General features: G+C 35.8%; 1 pseudogene; it reads left to right on the top strand.

Moving 5' to 3' along the window:
• Positions 1-249: 249 nt before the first annotated feature.
• Positions 250-1,383, top strand: LOC136793431 (cytochrome b-like; annotated as a pseudogene).
• The last annotated feature ends 19,997 nt before the right edge of the window (positions 1,384-21,380 follow it).

The raw sequence follows: 21,380 nt of genomic DNA, 5'->3' as shown, positions 1-21,380 counted from the left end.
AAAAATTCATTAAACCCAAAAATGATCCACTAAATTTTATTACAATCCACGACCAATGCCACCACTCACAGTTAATGCAAGCCAACCATAAATAGTTGAATGTTTTGAAGAAAAATCTAAAAATCAAAACTAACTATAAAAATAGTACTTAAAATAAATACCATGTATGTCATCATTTTTCTTACTTGGAATCTAAACATGTCCAATGACGTGAAAAATCATTGCTGTATTTCAACTGTAAGAACACTAATGACCAACATTTGAAAATCCCACACTTTTATCCAAATCATTAACAACACAATTATCGATCTTCCAGCTCCATCAAACATTTCATCATGATGAAACTTTGGTTCCTTATTCAGTATCTGTTTAGTTCTAAAAATCTTGACAGGGTTATTTCTAGCAATAAGTTACACATCAGATACAATAACTGCCTTCTCTTCCATAACACACATCTGCTGAGATGTAAATTATGGATGAATCATCTGATACCTACAGGCAAACAGAACTTCCATGTTCTTTATTTGCTTATATATTAATGTAGGGCAAGACCTTTATTATGGATTCTACACTTTCGTAGAAACATGAAATGTTGGAGTTATTCTATTGTTGACTGTAATAGCTATAGCATTTATAGGTTACATTTTACCATGAGGCCAAATATCACTCTGAAGGGCAATAGTCATCACAAACCTCCTTTCAGCAATTCCTTACATTGGCACTAATCTAGTCAAATGAATCTGAGGAGGGTTCTCAGTTGATAAGGCAACCTTACATGATTCTTCGCCTTCCACTTTATCCTTCCATATATCATTGCAGCCTTAGCAGTAATCCACCTACCTATTTGAACATGAAATATGTTCAAATAAGTTCAGAGTAATCTCATCCAATATCGACACAATCTTATTTTTCTTCAATACTACACAAAGATATCTTGGATGCCTTATTCTTATTTGTAATCTTACTAATACTAGTGCTATCCTTACCTGATCTTCCAGGAGACCCAGACAACTACACTCCAATCAACTTCCTCAACACACCCTCTCATATCAAACCAGAGTGATATTTCTTATTTGTATATGCAATTCTATGCTCAATTCCCAACAAACTAGTCATAGTATTTTCAATCCTAATCCTAGCAATTATCCCTATACTTCATACATCAAAACAACAAAGTATATCAATCAATCTGACATCTCAGCCAATGTCTATTCTGAGTACTAGTAGCAGATCTATTAACATTAACATGAAAATGAACAACAGGGCAACCAGTTGAACACCCATTTATCATCATCAGACAACTAACATCTATCCTATTTGTTTTTCTTAATGTTACTCCTAATACCAGTAACAAGCATCATTGAAAACAATCTCCTAAAATGAAGAGTCTTTGTAGTATTTCCATTACCTTGGTCTTGTAAACCAGAAAAGGAGAGAAACACATCTCATTAAGACTCAAGAAAGAAGCTCCAGCTCTACCATCAGCACCCAAAGCTGAAATGTACTTACACTATTCCCTCAATAATTTATTATGGGACATCTACACTACCCCTGAATACTATGTAAGTATTAATAATGGCATTATCTAAATAATAAGACTATGTATTTCATGTATTAGGCACTCCTCCACATATATAAATACATATGTTTGCTTTATCGTGCATATTACATGGTGTGTATAATCGTGCATTAACTTTATACCCCATGAGTATAAGCATGTACATTAGTTTATTGATATTACATAAGATATTATATTATCGAAATACAGTAAATCCTAGGCAATACAGATATTTATGAAGTAACCAGAATGGTTAATATTACATAGGACATGAATCTATTAATTGTACATAGCACACTGTCAAATTATTTCCAGTCAATATGCTTATCATAACTGATGACCAGAGCTTAATCAGTAAGGCATGAGAAATCATTGACTCACCCAACATACATCACTGTTCTGGCTCTGGGACCATGAATCATGGATGTTTCTATAAATGAATTATATCTACCATCTGATTCTTACTTCAACACCATCTCACCTAAAATTGCCCATGCTTTCCTATTAAGACATCTTGATGGACCAATGATATGGACTAATGACTAATCAGTCCATGCTCACACATAACTGTGGTTTCATGCATTTGGTATTTTTTAATTTGGGGGGTATGCTGTGACTCAGCTATGGCTGTCTGAGACCTTAACATAGTCAAGCAACTTGTAACTGAGCTTTAATTGAATGTTATTTACCAGCATCATCAACCATAAGGTGTTAATCAGTCAGTTGTCACAAGATATAAAGCAATTATACACTGTACATACACATATATGATTACACATACACAGATACATGTGCCCATGTACACATACATGTACATGTATACTAGGTAAGTGGCCTGCTTAATCAAACCTCCTTTACCACCCATAAACTTTATACTTCATATGCCATTGCTGTCCTGTCAAACCCCTAAAACAAGGCAAAGCACATAAATATACAAGATTTAACTAACTCATTTAACAAAAAACATTATCCCTATTTTAACAATCCAATGTCAGTAAGACTACTAACCTCCTAACCATATTAATGAATTACTTAGATATATACCACTTATATAGATAGACATCCCACTAGGTTTGCCACCCACCTCAAACAGATTACAAATTAAAGTAAATTTTGGTAATCACCAGAAGAAAACAAAATGAAACATAATAATACTAAATTTTAGCATACACACCATTACACTAACTAACAATATATCACTCAAATACATAAATTTGATCCATACAAAATTCTACTCAACCTGTTGATTTAGCTTAACAATCAGAGCAAGGCACAGAAAATGCATAGATGAGTTTATTAACTGTATAAACACATAGATTTTGTCCCAGCCTTTCTATCAATTTCTAATAAAATTTCACATGTAGGTATCTGCACCCCAGTAAGAATGCCCTCTAAATCATAAAAGATTAAAAGGAGTAGGTATAAAGCACACTAAAATGTAGCTCACAACACCTTGCTTAACCATGCCCCCATGCGAAACTGCAGTGATAAAAACTAAGCTATAAACAAAAGTTTGGCTAAGTTATATACTAACCAATTAGGGTTGGTAAATTTCTTGCTAGCCATTGTGTTCATATGATTAACCCAATTTAATAGAAGTTCAGCATAAAGCATGTTAAAGAGTATCCAAAAAAATGAAGTCTTAGTTAAGCTGTGAAAAGCCATAGCTAAAATAAAATAAGCTGTGACTTTAACACTTCTGACTACACAAGAGCTAAGAGCCAACTATGCTTAGCCCTGAACTCAAACAATTATAACAACAAAATTATTCACCAGAATACTACTAGCAACAGCCTAAAACACAAAGGACTAGGTAGTGCTTCATAACACTCTAGAGGAACTTGTTCTACAATCAATAAATCCTAAGCCTCATCAGTCCTTGAGAATACAGTCTATATACTGCCATCTTTAGCAAACCTTAAAAAGGAACAACAGTAAACATAATTATCAGACATAAAAATGTTAGGTCAAGGTGTAACCTATCGGATGGGAAGAAATGGGCTACATTTTCTATCTCGAGAACATACAATGAAATAAAAGAAAACAAAATTTTTTTTAATGAAATTAAATACCAAAGAAGGGTTTAGTAGTAAATTAAGGAATGCTTGATTGAACTAGGCATGAAGGTCGCACACACAACCTGTCACCCTCTTTGTATTGATAACTTCTTATAATCTACAATATTAACAAGTACCAAACATATGAGAGGAGATAAGATGTAACAAGGTAAGCATACTGGAAAGTGTTCTTGGACAAATGAAAGTGTAGCTTAAATAAAAGCATCTAGTTTACATCCAGGAGATTTCATACTGCATGAACACTTTGAACTAAATCTAGCCCAAACTTCCCACCAAATTCAACTATCATAAGTAAATCGAATAAAACATTCACTCAATATCTAAAGTATAGGAGGTAGAAATTTAAAATTGGGACTATAGAGATACCACAAGGGAATAATAAAGGAAGCATTAAAAGTACTAAAAAGCAAAGTTTACCCTTTTGCCTTTTGCATAATGATTTAGCAAAGAAAATTTAACAAAGAGAACTTAAGTTAAATACCCCAAAACCAGACAAGCTATTTATGAATAGTATATAAGAACAAACTCATCTATGTGACAAAATAGTGAGAAGATTTATAAATAGAGGTGACAAGCTTAACAAGCCTGGTGAAAACTGGTTGTCCAGGAAAGAATTTTAGTTCAACTTTAAATATTACTTTAAAAAACCTACTTTTAACCTAATTTTAAATGTTACTCTAAAAAGGTACAGCTTTTTGACATACAGGTTACAACATTCTCAATAGAATAAGAACAAACAATGCCATAGTTGGCTTAAAAGCAGCCACCAATTAAGAAGGTTTTCAAGCTCAACAACATAATCAACTTAGTACCAACAATAAACTAACTCCTGTTTTAATACTGGACCAATCTATTAATTAATAGAAACAATGCTGTTAATATGAGTAATAAGAAATATTTCTACTTTCATAGGCTTATATCAGAATGGATAACCCACTGATAGTTAACAATAAATAAACCTAAATGAATACTTAATTACTTATTAAAATAATTGTTAATCCAAAACAGGCATGCATTTAGGGAAAGAATTTAAAAAGTAAAAGAAACTCAGCAAACACAAGCTCTGCCTGTTCACCAAAAACATCACCTCTACCATAACTAGTATTAGAGGTACTGCCTGCCCAATGACACCTGTTTAACACCCCTGTATCCTGACTTTGCAAATGTAGCATACGCATTTGTCCTCTAAATAAAGCCTTGTATGAATGACCACATGAGGGTTTTACTGTCTCTGACTTTAATCCATGATATTGACTTTCCCGTGAAGAGGCGGGAATGACATTATAAACCAAGAAGACTCTATGAATCTTTAATTAATCTAAAAAATCAACTAAACAATTAAGGGATAACAATTTTTTTTTTTTCTGTACACGGGCCTCTCACTGTTGTGGCCTCTCCCATTGCAGAGCACAGGCTCTGGACGCGCAGGCTCAGCAGCCATGGCTCACGGGCCCAGCCACTCCACAGCATGTGGGATCTTCCCGGACTGGGGCATGAACCCACGTCCCCTGCATCGGCAGGCAGACTCTCAACCACTGCACCACCAGGGAAGCCCCTAACAAAACTTTTTAATGGATTAACAATTTTGGTTGGGATGACCTCGAAGAATAAACAACCTCTGACTGATTAAAATATAGTCTAACTATTCAAAAGGTTTTATTACATATTGATCCAAAATATTGATAAATGGAACAAGTTACCCTAGGGATAAGAGCGCAATTCTATTCTAGAGTTTATATTGACAAAGGGGTTTATGACCTCAATGTTGGATCAGGACCTCCCAATGGTATAACTGCTATTAAATGCTAATTTGCTCAAAAATTAAAGTCCTATGTAATCTGAGTTCAGACCAGAGTAATCTAGGTCAGTTTCTATCTATTATATATTTCTCCCAGTACAAAAGGAGAAGAGAAATAAGGCCTACTTTACGAAAGTGACTTCAAATTAATTAATGATATAATTTTAATTCAATTAATTCATACACAAGCCATGCTCAAGAATTGGGTTTGTGAGGATGGTAGAGCCAGAGGTTCAATTCTTCTTCCTAACAAAATGTTTATAATTAACAATCTTTTACTCATTTTCCCAATCCTACTTGCTGTAGCATTCCTCACATTAATTGAACAAAAAATCTTAGGTAATATGCAACTCCAAAAAGGACCAAATATTATTGGCCTCTATGGATTATTATAGCCAAATGCTGAGGCAATCAAATTATTTATTAAAGAATCAGTTTGACAATCAACATCACCCTTTTTTATATTTATCATTGCACCAATTCTAGCCTTAACCCTGGCCCTAAAATATGAATTTCTCTTCCCATACCCTATCCACTCATCATAAATTTAGGTGTACTATTTATACTAGCCATACTAAGCCTATTCATCTACCCCTGTGATCTAGATGAGCTTCAAACTCAAAATATATACTAATTGAATCCCTATAGGCAGTAGCACACACAATTTCATATGAAGAAACATTAACAATTATTCTTTTAACAGTTCTATTCATAAATCATTTACTATTTCAATACTAATTATTTCACTTAGTATAATACCATCTAGATCCATCAATATCACAAATGGAAATATTTCATTATTTTTATTACTAATATTCCATTATATATTTTTTATATATAAATGTATATAAAATATATAATGGAATACACATGTTCCATTATGTGTATATGTGTGTGTGTGTGTGTGTGTGTGTGTGTGTGTGTGTGTATACATTTTCTTTATCCATTTATCTATAAGTAGACACTTAGGTTGCTTCCATATCTAGGCTATTGTAAATAGTGCTCCAATGAACATAGGGATGCACATATCATCTCCAATTAGTGTTTTTGTTTTCTTTAGATAAATACGCAGAAATGAAATTGCTGGATTCTATGGTAGTTCTATTTATAGCTTTCAGGGGAACCGCCATAGTGCTTTCCAAAGTGGCTACACCAATTTACATTCCCACTAACAGGGCACATGTGTTCCCTTTCTCCACATCCTTGTCACCACTTGTTTCTTGTCTTGTTCATAATAGACTTTGTGATGGGTGTGAGTTAGTAGCACACTGTGGTTTGAATTTGCATTTCACTGAAGATTATTGATATTGAGAACCTTTCATGTGTTTCTTGGCTATCTGCATTTCTTCTTTGGGAAAATCTATTCAGGTTCTCTACCCAAGTTTTAATTGAGTTGTTTGTTTTTCTGATATTGAACCTCATAAGTCCTTTATATATTGGATACATTGGCTTGTCAGATGTATTGTTTGCAAATATGTTCTCCCATTTAGTAGGTTGCTTTTTTGTTTTGTTGGTTGTTTCCTTCACTGTGCAAAAACTTTTTAGCTTGGTATAATTGCATTTGTTTATTTTTGCTTTCATTGCCCTTGCCTGAGGAGATATATCCATAAAAATATTGCTAAAACTGATGTCATAGAGCTTACTGCCTATCTTTTCTTTCAGGAGTTTTATGGTCTCAGGTCTTACATCTAAGTCTTTAATCCATATGAATTGATTTTGTATATGGTGTAAGATAGTCTAGTATGATTTTTTTTTTGACATGGAGCTGCTCAGTTTTCACAACACCATTTATTGAAGAGACTGTTCCTTCCCCATTTTATATTTGTGCATCTTTTGCCGTAGATTAATTGACCACATAAATGTGAATTTATTTCTGTGCTTTCTGTTGTGTTCCATTGATCTATGTGTGTATTTTTGTGTCATTATGATACCAGTTTTCATTACTGTAGCTTTTGTAGTGTGCTTTCATGTCTGAGAGCATGATTCCTCCAGCTTTGAAAATCTTGCTCAAGATTGCTTTGGATATTCAGGGACTTTTGTGGCTCTATACAAATTTTAGGGTTATTGTAGTTCTGTGAAAAATTCCAATGTTATTTTGAAAGGGATTTCAATGAATTGTAGATTGCTTTGGGTAGAATGGACATTTTAGCTATATCAATACTTCCAATCCATGAATATGGTATATCTATCCACTTACTCACGTTGTCTTCAATTTTGTACCACAAATACTTATAGATTTCATAGTATGTCTTTCCCGCCTTGGTTCATTTTATTCATAGGTATTGTACATTCTTTATTTAATTTTTTTTCCATAGAAAAAATATTATCTTTTTTAAAACATCTTTATTGGAGTATAATTGCTTTACAATGGTGTGTTAGTTTCTGCTTTATAGAGAAGTGAATCAGTTATACATATACATATGTCCCCATATCTCTTCCCTCTTGCATCTCCCTCCCTCCAACCCTCCCTATCCGACCCCTTTACGTGATCACAAACCACCAAGCTGATCTCCCTGTGCTATGCGGCTGCTTCCCACTAGCTATATATTTTATGTGTGGTAGTGTATATATGTCCATGCCACTCTCTCACTTTTTCCCAGACAACCATTCCCACTCCCTGTATCCTCAAGTGCATTCTCTAGTAGGTCTGCATCTTTATTCCCGTCTTGCCCCTGGATTCTTCATGACCATTTTTTTTTTTTTTAGATTCCATATATATGTGTTAGCAGACGGTATTAGTTTTTCTCTTTCTGACTTACTTCACTCTGAACGACAGTCGCTAGGTCCATCCACCTCACTACAAATAATTCAGTTTCATTCTTTTTATGGCTGAGTAATATTGCATTGTATATATGTGCCACATCTTCCTTATATATTTATCTCTTAATTGACACTTAGGTTGCTTCCATGTCCTGGCTATTGTAAATGGAGCTGCAAAGAACATTTTAGTACATTACTCTTTTTAAATTATGGTTTTCTCAGGGTATATGCCCAGTAGTGGGATTGCTGGGTTGTATGGTGGTTCTATTTTAGTTTTTTAAGGAACCTCCATACTGTTCTCTGTAGTGGATGTATCAATTTATATTCCCACCAACAGTACAACAGGGTCCCCTTTTCTCCACACCCTCTCCAGCATTTATTGTTTGTATATTTCTTGATGACGGCCATTCTGACCAGTGTGAGATGATATCTCAGTGTAGTTTGGAGTTGCATTTCTCTAATGATTAATGATGCTGAGCATTCTTTCATGTGTTTGTTGGCAATCTGTATATCTTCTTTGGAGAAATGTCTATTTAGGTCTTCTGCCCATTTTTGGATAGAGATGTTTGTTTTTTGATATTGAGCTGCATGAGCTGTTTTAAATTTTGGAGATTAACCCTGTATCAGTTGCTTCATTTGCAAATATTTTCTCCCATTGTGAGGGCTGTCTTTTCATCTCGTTTATGCTTTCCTGTGTTGTGCAAAAGACTGTAACTTTCATTAGGTCCTATTTGTATATTTCTGTTTTAATTTCCATTTCTCTAGGAGGTGGGTAAAAAAGGATCTTGCTGTGATTTATGTCATAGAGTGTTCTGCCTATGTTTTCCTCTAAGAGTTTGATGGTGTCAGGCCTTACATTTGGTTTTAATCCATTTTGAGTTTATTTTTGTGTGAGGTGTTAGAGAGTGTTCTCATTTCATTCTTTTACATGTAGCTGTCCAGGTTTCCCAGCACCACATATTGAAGAGGCTGTCTTATCTCCACTGTATATTCTTGCCTCCTTTATCAAAGATAAGGTGACCATATGTGCATAGGTTTATCTCTGGGCTTTCTATCCTGTTCCATTGAGCTATTTTCTGTTTTTGTGCCAGTACCATACTGTCTTGATTACTGTAGCTTCGTAGTATAGTCTTAAGTCAGGGAGCCTGATTCCTCCAACTCCGTTTTTCTTTCTCAAGATTGCTATTGCTATTTGGGGTCTTTTGTGTTTCCAAACAAATTGTGAAATTTTTTGTTCTACTTCTGTGAAAAATGCCAGTGGTAGTTTGATAGAGATTGCTTTGAGTCTGTAGATTGCTTTGGGTAGTAGAGTCATTTTCACAATGATGATTCTTCCAATCCAAGAACACGGTATATCTCTCCATCTATTTATATCATCTTTAATTTCCTTCATCTGTGTCTTATAATTTTCCAAATACAGGTCTTTTGTCTCCTTAGGTAGGTTTATTCCTTGATACTTTATTCATTTTGTTGCAGTGGTAAATGGGAGTGTTTTCTTAATTTCACTCTTAGATTTTTCATCATTAGTGTATAGGAATGCAAGATATTTTTGTGCATTAATTTTGTATCCTGCTATGTTACCAAATTCATTGATTAGCGTTAGTAGTTTTCTGGTAGCATTTTTAGGATTCTCTACGTATACTATCATGTCATCTGCAAACAGTGAGAGCTTTACTTCTTCATTTCCAATTTGGATTCCTTTTATTTCTTTTTATCCTCTGATTGCTGTAGCTAAAACTTCCAAAACTATATTGAATACTAGTTTGTGAGAGTGGGCAACCTTGTCTTGTTCCTGGTCATAGTGGAAATGGTTTCAGTTTATCACCATCGAGGACGATGTTGGCTGTGAGTTTGTCATATATGGCCTTAGTTATGTTGAGGTAAGTTCCCTCTATGCCTACTTTCTGGAGGGTTTTTATCATAAATGGGTGTTTAATTTTGTAGAAAGCTCTCTCTGCAACTATTGAGATGATCATATGGTTTTTCTCCTTCAATTTGTTAATATGGTGTATCACGTTGATTGATTTGCGTATATTGAAGAACGCTTGCATTCCTGGGATAAACCGCACTTGATCATAGTGTATGATCTTTTTAATGTGCTGTTGGAATCTGTTTGCTAATATTTTGTTGAGGAATTTTGCATCTTTGTTCATCAGTGATATTGGCCTCTAGTTTTCTTTCCTTGTGACTTCTTTGTCTGATTTTGGTATCAGAGTGATGGTGGACTTGTAGAATGAGTTTGGGAATGTTCCTCCTTCTGCTATATGTTGGAACAGTTTGAGGAGGATAAGTTTAACTCTTCTCTAAATGTTTGATAGAATTTGCCTGCATAGCCATCTTGTCCTGGGCTGTTGTTTGTTGGAAGATTTTTAATCACAGTCTCAATTTCAGTGCTTCTGATTGGTCTGTTCATATTTTCTATTTCTTCCTGGTTCAGTCTTGGCAGGTTGTGCTTTTCTAAGAATTTGTCCACTTATTCCAGGTTGTCCATTTTATTAGCATAGAGTTGCTTGTAGTAATCTCTCATGATCCTTTGTATTTCTGCCTTGTCAGTTGTTACTTCTCCTTTTTCATTTCTAATTCTATTGATTTGAGACTTCTCCCTTTTTTTCTTGATAAGTCTGGCTAATGGTTTATCAGTTTTCTGTACTTTCTCAAAGAACAATCTTTTAGTTTTATTGATCTTTGCTATTGTTTCCTTCATTTCTTTTTCATTTGTTTCTCATCTGTTCTTTATGATTTCTTTCCTTCTGTTACCTTTGGGGCTTATTGTTCGTCTTTCTCTGACTGCTTTAGGTGTAACGTTAGGTTGATTATTTGAGATGTTTCTTGTTTCTTAAGGTAGGATTTTATTGTTACAAACTTCCCTCTTAGAACTGCTTTTGCTTCATCCCATACATTATGGGTCATCATTATTTTCTGGTTATTTTTTTTATTTCCTCTGATTTCTTCAGTGATCTCTTGGTTATTAAGTAGTGTGTTGTTTAGCTTCCATGTGTTTTTATTTCTCACAGTTGTTTTCCTGCAATTGATATCTTTTCTCATAGCGGTGTGGTCAGGAAAGATACCTGATACAATTTCAATGTTGTTAAATTTACCAAGGCTTGATTTGTGACCCAAGGTATGATCTATCCTGGAGAATGTTCCATGAGCTCTTGAGAAGAATGTGTATACTGATGTTTTTGAATGGAATGTCCTATAAATATTAACTAAGTCCATCTTGTTTAATGTATCATTTAAAGCTTGTGTTTCCTTATCTATTTGCATTTTGGATGAACTGTCCATTGGTGAAAGTCGGGTGTTAAAGTCCCCTACTATGATTGTGTTACTATTGATTTCCCTTTCTATGGCTGTTAGTATTTGCTTCATGATTTGATGTGCTCCTATGTTGGATGCATAAATATTTACAATTTTTATATCTTCTTCTGGGATTGATACCTTGATCATTATGTAGTGTCCTTCTTTGTCTCTTTTAATAGTCTTTGTTTTAAAGTCTATTTTGTGTGATATGAGAATTTCTACTCCAGCTTTCTTTTGATTTCCATTTGTATTGAATATCTTATTCCATCCCCTCACTTTCAGTCTGTATGTTTCCCTAGGACTGAAGTAGGTCTCAGTAGACAGCATATATATGGGTCTTGGTTTTGTGTCCATTCAGCCAATCTATGTCTTTTTGTCAAAGCATTTAATCCACTTACATTTAAGGTAATGATCAATATGTATGTTCCTATTACCATTTTCTCAATTGTTTTACATTTATTATTGTAGGTCTTTTCCTTCTCTTGTGTTTCTGGCCTAGAGAAATTCCTTTAGCATTTGTTGTAAAGCTGGTTTTGTGGTGCTGAATTATCTTAGCTTTTGCTTGTTTGTAAAGTTTTTAATTTCTCCATCAAATCTGAATGAGATCCTGGCTAGGTAGAGTAATCTGTGTTGTAGTTTTTTCTCCTTCATCACTTTAAACATGTCCGGCCACTCCCTTCTAGCCTACAGAGTTTCTGCTGAAAGATCAGCTGTTAATATTATGTGATTCCCTTGTGTGTTATTTGTTGTTTTTCTCATGCTTCTTTTAATATTTGTTCTTTGTATTTAATTTTTGATAGTTTGATTAATATGTGGCTTGGCGTGTTTCTCCTTGGATTTATCCTGTATGGGGCTCTCTGTGTTTCCTGGACTTGATTAACTATTTCCTTTCCCATATCAGGGAAATTTTCAACTATAACTTCTTCAAATATTTTCTCAGTCCCTCTTTTTTTCTCTTTTTCTTCTGGGACCCCTATAATTTAAATGTTGGTGCATTTAATGTTGTCCCAGAAGTCTCTGATACTCTCCTCAATTATTTTCATTCTTTTCACTTTATTCTTCTCTGCAGTAGTTATTTCCGTTCTTTCATCTTCCGGGTCACTTATCCGTTCTTCTGCCTCAGTTATTCTGCTATTTATCCCTTCTATAGAGTTTTCAATTTCATTTATTGTGGTGTTCTTAACTGGTTTTTTGCCCTTTAGTTCTTCTAGGTCTTTGTTAAACATGTCTTGTATTTTCTCCATTCTATTTCCAAGATTTTGGATCATCTTTACTATCATTTTTTCTGAATTGCTTTTCAAGTAAACTGCCTGTTTCCCCTTAATTTGTTAGGTCTGGTGGGTTTTTGCCTTGCTACTTCATCTGCTTTGTGTTTCTCTGTCTTCTCATTCTGATTAACTTACTGTGTTTGGGGTCTCCTTTTCACAGGCTGCAGGTTCGTAGTTTCCGTTGGTGTTAATGTCTTTCCCCAGTGGCTAAGGTTTGTTCAGTGGGTTGTGTAGGCTTCTTGGTGGAGGGGACTGGTGCCTGTGTTCCAGTGGATGATTCTAGATCTTGTCTTTCTTGTGGGATGGTCCACATCTGGTGGTGTGTTTTGGGGTGTCTGTCACCTTATTATGATTTTAGGCAGCCTCTATGCTAATGGATGATGTGGTGTTCCTGTCTTGCTAATTGTTTGGCACAGGTTGTCTAGCACTGTAGTTTGCTCATCATTGAGTGGAGCTGGGTCTTGGTGTTGAGAGGGAGATCTGTGGGAGATATTTTCCATTTTATATTACATGGAGCTAGAAGGTCTCTTGTGGACCTGTGCCCTGAACTTGGCTCTCCAACCACAGTAGCACAGCCCTGATGCCTGCTGCAGCACCAAGATCCTGTGCTCCACATGACTCAGAATGAAAGGGAAGAAAAGAAAGAAAGAAAGAAAGAAGATAAAATAAAGTAAAGTTATTAAAATTATAATTATTAAGAAAAAATTTTTAATTAAAAATAATTTTAATTAAAAATTATGACAGAAACCTAGGATAAATGGTAAAAGCAATGCTCTACAGACAAATTCACACACAGAAGCATACAAGTACACACACACATAAAGAGAAAAGGGGGAAAATATGTATATCATTGCTCCCAAAGTCCACCTCCTCAATTTGGGATGATTTGTTGTCTATTCAGGTATTCCACAGATGCAGGGTACTTCAAGTTGATTGTGGAGATTTGATCCACTGCTCCTGGAGCTGCTGGTAGAAATTTCCCTTTCTCTTCTTTCTTTGCTCAGCTCCAGGGGTTCAACTTTGCATTTGGCCCCGCCTCTGCCTGTAGGTCGCCTGAGGGCATCTGTTATTTACTCAGACAGGATGGGGTTAAAGGAGCAGCTGATTCAGCTCTGGCTCACTCATGCTGGGACTATGGAGGGGTACAGCTGCGTGGGTAGCCTCCCGCAGCAGAGGCAGGCATGACATTGCACCATCGTGAGGCCGGCCCTGCATTCTCCCGGGGAAGTTGTCCCTGGATCTCGGAACCCTGGCAGTGGCAGGCTGCACAGGCTCCTGCGAGGGATGGTGTGGATAGTGACCTCTGCTTGCACACATGCTTCTTCATGGCGGCAGCAGCAGCCTTAGCATCTCATGCCCATCTCTGGGGTCTGTGCAGATAGCCGCAGATCACACCCATCTCTGGAGCTCCTTTAAGCAGTGCACTTAATCCCCTCTCCTTGCACACCAGGAAACAAAGGGAAGAAAATGTCTCTTGCCTCTTTGGCAGCTCCAGACTTCTCCCGGACTCCCTCCCAGCTAGCCGTGGTGCACTAACCCCTTCAGGCTGTGTTCGCACTGTCAGACCTCTCCCTGCGATCTGACCTGAAGCCCAAGCCTTAGCTCCCAGTGCCCGCCCATCCTGGCGGGTGAGCAGACAATCCTCTCGGGCTGGTGAGTGCTGGTCGGCACCAATCCTATGTGCGGGAATATCTCTGCTTTGCCCTCTGCACCTTGTTACTGTGCTCTCCTCCGAGGCTCCGAAGCTTCCCCTTCTGCCACCCGCAGTCTCCACCCATGAAGGGGCTTCTATTGTGTGAAAACCTTTCCTCCTTCACAGCTCCCTCCCACTGGTGCAGGTCCTATCCCTATTCTTTTGTCTCTATTTATCTTTTTTCTTTGGCCCTACCCAGGTAGAAAGGGAGTTTCTAGCCTTTTGGAAGGTCTGAGGTCTTCTGCCAGCATTCAGTGGGTGTTCTATAGGAGCACTTCCACGTGTAGGTATATTTCTGATGTATCTGTGGGGAGGAAGGTGATCTCCACGTCTTATTCTTCCACCATCTTCTCTGTCCTCCCCAAATTCTCCATTTTTAAAGGCGTGTTTTGCTAATTATAGAATTAATTCTTTTTTTTTTCTTTTTTTCTTTTTTTTTTTTTTTTTTTTGCGGTACGCGGGGATCTCACTGTTGTGGCCTCTCCCGTTACGGAGCACAGACTCCAGACACGCAGGCTCGGCGGCCATGGCTCACAGGCCCAGCCGCTCCATGGCATGTGGGATCTTCCTGGACCGGGGCACGAACCCACGTCTCCTGCATCAGCAGGTGGACTCTCAACCACTGCGCCACCAGGTAAGCCCTAGAATTCTTGTATTAGAAGAATATTAGAAAAATAATACTTTGAGGATGTTATCTCACTGTCTTCTGACCTTCTGGATTCCAGATGAGAAATAAGCTTTAAATCTTATTGAAGATACCTTTCATTTAATAAATCATATTCTCTTGTTAAATCAAGATTTTATCTTTGTCTTTGAGGTTTTCTTGGCTTTACTGAGGTATAAATGACAAAAATTGTACATATTTAAGGTGGAAAACTTGATGTTTTCACATATGTATACACTGTGAAATAATCACCACAACCAACCTAAATAACATATTCTTCACCTCACATAATCAACTTTTTGTAGTGAAAAGAATTAAGATTTATATTCCTAGCAAATTTCATGTATTCAATATAGCATTTTTAACCATAGTCACTGTGCTGTACTTTAAATCTCCAGAACTTCTTCAACTTGCACAATTGAAACTTCATGTCATTTAACGAATATCTCCCCATCTTCCCCAACCCCCAAAGCCTGGCAACCACCATTTTACTCTGTGCTTCTGAGTTCAACTATTTTAGGTTCTGCATATAAGTGAGATTATGCAATACTTGTCTTTCTGTGTCTGGCTTATTTTACTAATCATAATATCCTCCAGTTTCACCCATATCATGGAAAATAGCAGAATTTGCCTTTATTTTAAAGCAGAAATATAGTTCCATTGTGTGTGAGTATACATAAAGTGAAAATATCATATTTTACATTTTATTTATCCATTCATCTGTTGACATATTTTAGGTGATTTCCATATCTTGGCTATGATGATTAATGCTGCAATGAAATGAGAGTGCAAATATCTCTTTGAAATGCTGATTTCATTTCCTTTGATTATATGGCCAGATGTGGGATTTCTGGATCATTTGGTAGTCCTATTTTAAAATTTTTTGAAGAACCTCTGTACTGTTTTCCATAGTGACTGTACCAATATACACTCCCACCAACAGTGGACAAGTGTTCCCTTTTCTCACCATCCTTACTACCACTTATTACGTTTTTTTTTTCTTTTGATGATAATCATCTTAACAGGTGTGAAGTGAAAATTAACTGTGGTTTTGATTTGCATTTCACTGATGATTAGTAATGTTGAGGACTTTTTCGTATATTTGTTAGCCTTTTGTATGTTTTCTTTTGAGAAATATTTATTCATGTCCTTTGTTAATTTTAATCATTTTTTTGTATTGAGTTGTATGAGTTTCTTATGTATTTCAGATATTAACCCCTTGACAGACATGTGGTTCACAAATATATTTTCCTATTCCAAAGATTGCCTTTTCACTCTGTTGATTGTTTCCCTTGTTCTCAGATGCTTTTTAGTTTAAGGCAAACTAGATAAATCATCTGCTTTGATGATCTATCCATTATAGAGTAGGGTATTAAAGTCTCCTACAATTATTGTATTTCTGTCTATTTAGCCCATCAGATACATCAGTGTTTGCTTTATGTATTTAGGTGCTTTCCTATTGGGTACATATATATTTATAATTGCCACGTCTTCCTTTTAACTTGACCCTTTTTTCATTGTATAATGACTCTCTGTGTCTCTTGTGATGGTCTTTAACTTAGTATATTTTGTCTTATAGAAGTATAACCACCCTGCTATCTTTTATCTATCATTTGCATGGAATAACATCCTCTAGCCCTTTACTTTCAGCATATCTGTCTCCTTAAATATAAAGTAAGTCTTTTGTAGATAGCATGTAGTTAATGCATTCAGCCACTGTCTTTTGATTGAGGAGTTTAGTCCATTCACATTTAAAGTAATTACTAGGTAAAAACAAGGCACTACTGAATAGAACAGCGAACTATATTCAATATCTTGTAATAACCTATAATGCAAAAGAATATGAATATATATATACACACATATGTAAAACTGAATCACTTTGCTGTACCTCAGAAACTAACATAACATTGCAAACCAACTATCTTCAATTAAGAAATAATATATATTAGGCAAACAAAAAAAGTAATTATTGATAGGTAAAGGCTTTGCATTGCTATTTTGTTAATTTTTTGTCTGTTTTGTAGTTCTCTCATTCCTTTCTTCTCCTGTTGTCTTTCTTTGTGGTTTGATGATGTATATTTACTGGTGTGCTTTTATTCTCTTCTTTCTATCTTTTGCATATCTACTATCTATTTTTGTTACTATGGGTTTCACAGCAAATATTTTAGTTATAGTAGGCTGCTTTAAGCAAATAATAACTTAGATTATATATAGAAACACTTTATTTCCCCTCACAAGCTTTATGTAATTTGTATTAGAGTTTACTTTTTTATACATATTGTGTTTCTACTAACAAATTTCTTTGGTTATCATGATTCTTACTGCTTTTGTCTTTTAAATTAAATACTGATGTTAACAATGAGTATTCTACCATTGGAGCATTAAAATAGTCTGTATTTGTCTTTTTTTAAACATCTTTATTGCAGTATAATTGCTTTACAATGGTTTGTTAGTTTCTGCTTTATAACAAAGTGAATCAGTTACACATAGACATATGTGTATTTGTCTTTATGTTTACTTTTATCAGTGATATTTATAATTTCATATGTTGTTGTCTAGCATCTTTTTGGTTTCAAGTTGAACTCCCTTGAGCATTTTTTTTTCCCTTGAGCAATTATTGCAAGGCAAGTCTAGTGTTTATAAACCCACTTAGTTTTTTTTTTTTCTCTCTGTGAAAGTCTTAACCTGTCTTTTATTCATAAAGGACAGTTTTGTCAGGTAATGTATTCTTGGTGGCAGTCATTTTCTTTCAGTACTTTGAATATATCCCACTTTCTCCTCTCCTGCAATGCTTTTGCTGAGAAATCCACTAATATTCTTGGGGGGTGGGGTTCATTTGTAGATAACAAGTCAATTTCCTTGTGCTGTTTTCAAAATTCCTTATTTGTCTTTGACTTCTGATAATTGAATTATAATGTGTCTTGGTGTAGACATCTTTGAGTTCAATATATTTAGAGACTTTTGTCTAAATATTAATATTTCATTAATCAAGATGGCCATTTCCCTGCCTAGAATTGTGCAGTCTTCAGACATTACTTTTTAAATAAGCTTTCGGCCCCACCGTCTCTTTCTTCTCCTTCTGGGACTCCCATTATGCACCTATTACTACACTCAATGATGCTGCATGAATTCTGTATTTATTCTTCACTTTTTTTTCACTCTCTTTTTAAATATTATTTTTGCTTCTCTGACTGGTTAATTTGAAATGACCTGTCTTTGAGTTTGCTGATTCTTACTTTTGCATGATTGAGTCTGCTATTGACGCCTCTCTTTCATTTTTCAGTTGAGTTGTTATATTCTTCCATTTTAGAATTTGTTTTGTAATGGTTTCTATTTCTTTATTAAATTTCTCATTTTGTTCATGTATTGTCTTCTTGATTTTATTTAATCTATCTCTGTCCTGTTGTAGTTCATTGAGCTTCTTTAAGGCAACTGTTTTGAATAAATTGTCAAGCAGTTCATGGATCTCCACTTCTTTAAGGTCAGTTATTGGAGCTTTATTCACTATCTTTGATGGTGTCATGTTTGTCTGACTCTTTATGATCTGTGTAATCTTGCTTTGATGTAAATACATTGGAAGGTGCAGACACCTCTTTCATTCTTTAAAGACGGCCTTTTACATGTAAAGATCTCCTGCTGGGTCCCTAAAGTAATGAGACTACTTCCAGGATCACAGTTGTTTGGGGCTGGAGCCAGGTCACAATTCTGCTGCTGGGTCCACAATTTGGTCTGTGATTGATGGACGTGTTACCAAGGGCATAATTTCTGCCATGTTTCCTGGCAGATGGAACTGCTTTTTGAACTGTGGTCTAGTGAGGATGTGGCCCCAGAATTGGTTACAGCACCAATTATGGGTCTGCAGTTGTTGACAGGCAGCAGGCCTGTTACCAGGGATGCAGACAGGTATGGATCATGCCATGTCCCTGGACAGGCTCTTGCCAGGTCCTTGTATATGGCAATAAATAATATGGACAAGTAGAACAAGGTAAAGGGTATCAGAAATAAGGAGGGATTAATGACATCAGCATCGTGGTGGCATAAGACATCCCTCCTTTTTGTTCCCCCTTTTAACAATTAACTAAACATCCATACACAAACTAAAGTGTCTCTGTGGAGGCTGCAAGACCCAGCACCATACACCAGGGGACCTGAGTAGAGACTTATCCACCTGTGCATCTTGTGGTATGTATACAGACCTCAGTATGAAATGTCGAAACAGTGGCGCCAGCAAACTTACCCCAACCTCTCCCAGCCACAGTCAGGGGTGACCTGGGCGGATAACCATGTATGAGAGAGAATTTGAAGAAATTCAGCCTTCCCAAGGGGAGATTTCATCATGACATTACAGCTAAAAGAAATATCAGTTTGGACACAGTGGTGGGGGGAAGAGGAAATTTGACAACACTATCCATGCTCCATGAGAACACAGTGTGAGACTTAACTAATTAGCAGTGACTTTCTATGGAGGAAAAGAATAGCAGTGAATGAATGCCCAGCTATCCCAGCTGTGTGAAATACTGCTGGAGAAAATTTTCTCTCTAACACCACCTGGAGTACTGTCAGGATCTCCACAACTGGGGTTAGGTGGGATATCAGGCAAAAGGCAGAGAAGACTATCAAAAGGCATTAAAAAGATATGATTTTGCTAACAAAACTCAGGATTTCAGCAAGAAGTTTACCCACAAACTTCTACAAGAATCTCACCTAAGGATCACACAACTGGGCCTGTGGGTAACACCAATATCCCAAATACTAAAAACACACTTTCCCTCACACTGCAGCTGGCTCATTGTGCATGTTTCTGAGTGCTACACAAGAGCAAGTCCACTAAACAGAATGCTATCCAAAAAACAAACCAGAATCTGTGGGAAAGGGAGAAACCACATAAATTAGTTATAGTGCCACCTTCTGGGAAGCAAAAGAGAGGTTTCCAGCAAATAGTCTGGTGAGTGCTAAGAATTAAAGACATAAAACCTTAAAGAATTCTGCCACAAGAGGAAGCAAGAAAAGTGGACCAAGTGGACCCATACAAGGGCAGAGAAAACCCCAGATATAATACCACCAATGAACAGGATGCTTCACCTGATGGCAGTTAGTAAAGATTCAAGGAGGTGTTTGCTACTTCAAATGTAAAGGTAGCAACACAAAACTACAAGGGACATGAAAATCAAGTAAAATATTATCTCCAACAGATAACAATAATTACCTAATAACTGAGTCAAAAGCATAGAATTTTATAATCTAGGTAATAAAAAAATCAAAACATCTGTTTAGAAGAAAGTCAATGAGCTACAAGAAAACTCAGAAAGGCAATTAACTAAATCATGACAAAATACAGGTTCAAAAAGAGATGTTTACAAAGAGATAGAAATCATAAGAAAAGAACCAAGCAAAACTTCTAGAGTGAAAGAACTCAATGAATCAAATGAAAAATGCAATAGAGAGCATCTGTGATAGAGTAGAATAAATGGAAGACAGAATAAATGAACTAGAGGACAGGGATTTAAAAGTGGCCCAAGCAGAGAAGAACAAAAACAACCAAAAATAAATGAAAAATAATAAAGAAAGCTTATGTGATTAATGAGAATTCCTTAAAATAATAAATAACAAAGTAATCAGGTTCCAAAAATAGAAGAGAAGAAAATAGGGGGCCAGAAAGTTTATTTAAAGAAAAATTGCTAAGATCTCCCCAAACCTAGGGAGAAATATGGACATCCAAGTTCACAAAGCTAATAGTCACCTTATTAGCTCAACAAAAGAATACCTTCTCCAAGACATACTGAAACTGTCAAAAATCAAAGATAAAGAGGGAATTTTTAAAGTGGCCAGAGGAAAAGAATTTGTAGCCTACAATGGAACTCCCATTAGGGTATCCATAGATTTCTGAGCAGAGCCCTTATAGGCCAAGAGAGAGTGGAATGACATATTCAAAGTTTTGAAAGAAAAAAATCACTGGACAAAAATACTGGCAATATATATGTGGAAGCTATTCTTCAGATATGAAGGAGAAATAAACACCTTCTTAGTTCATCATCACTACATCTGCCTTGCAATAAATGCTGAAATGAGTTATTCAACATGAAATGAAAAGATGATAATTAGTAACATGAATGCATATGACAGTATACCTTCCATGGATAAAGGTAAATATACAGTCAGATTTAGAAAGCTCTAATAGTGTAATAGGATACTGTGTTAACAACTTAACTATTGTATAAAGGATAAAGGAATAGCTTATTAAAGATTACTATAGCTACG

This window comes from Kogia breviceps, chromosome X, assembly GCF_026419965.1.
Source record: "Kogia breviceps isolate mKogBre1 chromosome X, mKogBre1 haplotype 1, whole genome shotgun sequence".
NCBI classification, from domain to species: Eukaryota; Metazoa; Chordata; class Mammalia; order Artiodactyla; family Physeteridae; genus Kogia; species Kogia breviceps.
Note: the sequence above shows the minus strand (reverse complement) of the source record. Positions and strands in the feature narration are given on the sequence as shown.